The 4,035-nt window shown below is 49.8% G+C and overlaps 1 non-coding gene across 1 annotated transcript; it reads left to right on the forward strand.

Annotated features, from left to right (window-relative positions):
* The first annotated feature begins 715 nt into the window (after positions 1 to 715).
* TRNAG-UCC (transfer RNA glycine (anticodon UCC)) lies at positions 716 to 788 on the forward strand. Its single transcript has one exon. It is a non-coding gene; the product is annotated as a tRNA-Gly (tRNA).
* Positions 789 to 4,035: the final 3,247 nt, after the last annotated feature.

Genomic DNA, 4,035 nt, shown 5'->3' on the forward strand with positions numbered 1-4,035 from the left:
AGGCAGATCTGTAATTAGCCACTTATTACGTGCGCTCTCATTCTCTCATTTCTAAGCCACCAGAGTGTGTGCTGTCCTGTCCCGCAGGCTCACTTCTCAAGGGCGGGACACCTGAGTCCATCTCCCTTTTGCTCTCCCGTCATCTGGCGTAGCACTGGGCTGAATGCTCTGGGTCACAAAACCTACCCTTGTGACGATAACAACAGGCTCTTTGCCTTGACATTGGATTTGCCTAACCCTACATTTAAAACGATCACTACCACTCAACTTGCCCCCAATACCGCAAAAGCCCATCCATTTGGGGAAGCAAGGTTGGGGAGAAACAGGGGAGTTTCTCGATTTTCAAAATCTATCTGTGTTCTGATTTAGGGTGTTTTACAGTGTGAAGAGGGTTTGCCCTCTTTGAAAATATGAAGCAGCTTTTCCAGCTGGGACCCTGCTAGCATGGTTACTAAGGAGACCAACTGGTCTAGGTGCTGTAATTAATCACTAAATTCTGAGCAGCCAAATCCCCGGTGATGAGGGCCTCTTTCCTTTGAGAGCGACAAGTGCTGGGCAGGTGGAAGGTCGAGGAGTTCATGGTGGAAGCCCAGCTCTGGCTGTCCCTTCCGCCTGCACTCCCTCCACCGAAATTTGCCAGCGGCTGTTTTAAGAGCTTCTAGATCTGCCTCCAAACTTACCTGTTAGAACTGAATGAACAATAGATACAGGGACTTCCCTGGTTGTCCAGTGGTTAAGACTCTGCACTTCCAATGCAGGGGGCCCAGGTTCGATGCCTGGTCGGGGAACTAAGATCCTGCATGCCACAACTAAAGATCCCGCACGTGGCAACTAAGACCCAGTGCAGCCAAATAAATAAATTTTAAAAATTAAAACGACAAAAATGGAATAGATACATGTATATGTATAACTGAATCACTTTTCTGTACACCTGAAACTAACACAACATTGATAATCAACTATACTCCAAAATAAAATTAAAATGTTTTTCAAAAAAGAACTGAATGGAGTCTAATGCTTGCAGCCACCCTGGCTCGGGCCCCTTGACTGCAAGAGGATGGGGAGCTGGGACGGGCAGAGGTGACCTTTCCTCTCCAATGATTTGAAAAAGTAGGTGCTGTCAGTCAGAAGAGCAGAGGGCAGCTTGCTTTTCCAAGACCAGGTCCCACCCCCGAGGGAAGCCCACAGGCCTCAAGGTGTCTTGATGCAGCCACCAAGTGCAGAGGAGAAAGCCTTTAAGTGACCCTGAGCACCCAGTTTGCACCCACAGTTGGCACCCCTGCTAGTTCACTCCTGCTATTCCGAGGGGCAAACTTCTCAAACACACACACACACACACACACACACACACACACACACACATACACAACTGTGGCCGTAAACTCCCTCTGGGCTCATTCCTGCCCTCCCCTCCAGGCTGTACAGGAAACAACCGCCCACAAAAGGCAGCTTCATTCAACCCAAGGGGAACGTCTGGCTCATTCCGTTCAACGCTTCCATTTGGTAAAGGAGCAAAGAAAAGTTCATAGGAGTTAAGTGGCTTTTCACTCTTGCTTTTTCTTTCCCTCCACTGCAAGGACAGAAAAGCATCTGGTCCCCCAACACCCAGGGAATGATGAGATGCTCGAGGGCAGGGATTTCATGCAAGATGCTTTTCTACTGCGAGTAACAGAAAACCCAAGAAGGGTTTAAACAAAATGTGGGGGTTACAGTTAGCAATGGCTCCAGTGAACAGCCTCGGTATAGCCACCCCTCTGTCCTCTGACCCTGTGGTCTCCACCCAACCTGGCTCTGGACTGGCCTTGGGATGACCTTTAGCCAATAAACGCAGCCAAAGCAAAGGGAGTGCCAGCGCCAGGCTTAGGCGTCCAGAGATTCTATGTGCTTCTGCTTGGCACCCTGCTTGACTGTACTTGCTGGCACTCGCACCTCAGCCTTGCTATGAGACCATGCCAGACCAGGCCTGCTGAGGGGATGTGAGAAACACAAGAAGGATAAGACCCTTGGGAGAGAACCAAGGTGCCTCCAACCGACAGCCAGCCAACGTGCAGCTGACTGCAGATTCACAAAGGTGCCTGAGACCAGGACTTCCCTGCCGATCCCAGCCTAAGTCGCCAGTCTGAAGGATCAGAGCCAAATAAATGGTTTGTTGTTTAACAAAGCCTCTGACTTTGGTATGGTTTGTTATGAAGCAACAGTGAACTGAATCCTGACATTTGAAATAAATATTTGAGTCTTTTCTCTTAAAAAAAAGTTGGAGGTTTCAAATCCAGGATTGGTGTGGCAGCTCCATAGTCAACCGGGACCCAGAATCCTTCTGTACTGATGCTCCACCATCTTTAGTTCATGGCTTTCATGCTCAAAGCTGTCTCGTGATCCAACATAGCTGCTGAAGCTCCAGCCATCACATCTGTGTTCCAGGCAGGGAGGAAGGAAGAAAGGCAAATAAGAGGCTTCTTCTAGCTGAACTGTTCCCCTTTAAAAGAGTTGGAAGCCCCACCCAATGACTGGCAGCTTGATTCTTATTGGCTACCCTTGGCTGCAAGGAAAGCTGGGAAAGGTAGCCTTTTAGTGGAGCACATTGCCACCTAGAATAAAATCAAGCATACTGTGTAGGAAGGAGGAACAGGGGAATGGGTGTTGAGTAGGCAACCAGAAACATCTGCCGCAGCGTGTGTAAAATCCAGCTCCAGGCCCCAACATACATCAGGAAGCAAAACTGACCACATGTCATGCTGATTTCTCAGAGTTTGTTCTTAGAAGGCATTGCTCTTAACCTGGGGCAGGTGTTGCTTGCTTGCTTGCTCTCTTCCTTGCTTTCTTCCTGTTTTGTTTTGTTTTTATTGAGATATACTTCCCATAAAATTCACAATTTTAAAGCATACAATTCAGTGGGGTTTTAGTATATTTACTATGTCGTGCAACCATCTGAACTACCTAATTCCAGAACATTTCCATCACCCCAAAAAGAAACCCCGTATCCATTAGCAGTCAGAGCAGATGTTTTCTTTAATCCTTCTCCGCCAAGTCTCAGGTCCATCAGAGAGCCAGACTCGCCACATGAGAGAGTGCTGAAGATCCTGGGACCACTCAGGCTCAAACCCTGGGATTCTAGAATATCTGTGGATCTTCTTGGGAGGGCCAAGGAGGAGGTCATGTTGTAATTCACCTACAGCTGGGAAAGGAGGGGTCCACAAGGGCGCTGCAGAATCTGAACATTCTCTGCCTGGGCTGACCGTGAGGCTACCTTCCCACAGGGAAAGGAAGGGAAGGGAAGGAGGCCCCATGCTGAGGGGTGGGTGCTTGGTAGTGAGCAGCAGCGTTAAAAGCACTCTATTGCGACGGTAGACGTTGGGAGAGGAGTTTCAGATTCAGTCGGAATGATTTACGGGAAAGGATGGAGAGGATGCCAAACTCGCATTTATAAAATGTCTCAAAGGTTCCAAATACAAACAGAATCTCGTTTTTCTACCCACAACCATCCTGGGAGATATTTCACCCCTTTACAGAAGGAGGACCTGAGGTTCACACAGAGAACTTGCTCGAACCAGAATTTCAGACACTTCATGCTGAGTCTAAAATCTCAGCATCTTCCATTGTGCTGCGGGGTGGGCACCTGTGAGGCATCTCTGGCCCCGGCCCATGGCAGGTGGAGCCACTCCCTTGAGTGGCCTAGTTGTTGCTGCCTGTGGGGTGGTGACAGCAGGAGGGGGCTCATCTGAGCTCAGCTCTGGGCTTCTCCGTGCCGGTGGGAGCTCCCCCCTTTCTGCCCACTCCCTGTTCATTCCTCGGGCACAAAGGTTGCTCAAGGAGACTCCAGGACTGGGGTCTGCCTTGTCACTGTCACCAGGAGGCTTTTTTTCTTCCTGACTAGCCAGAGCTCCCCATCAGTCTTCGCAGCGCCTCTGGAAGCAAAGGGAAGGCAGCTGTGGGATCCAGGCTGAGCAGAGCCCAGGTAAAGCAGGCTTGGGAATGGACTGACAGGGAGGTTGGGATGTCACAGGTCTGAGCACAGAGCCAGGGGGGCGGGGAACA

This window comes from Aethalodelphis obliquidens, unplaced genomic scaffold (genome assembly GCF_003676395.1).
Source record: "Aethalodelphis obliquidens isolate GAN/ISIS:26980383/991018 unplaced genomic scaffold, ASM367639v1 scaffold61, whole genome shotgun sequence".
NCBI lineage: Eukaryota > Metazoa > Chordata > Mammalia > Artiodactyla > Delphinidae > Aethalodelphis > Aethalodelphis obliquidens.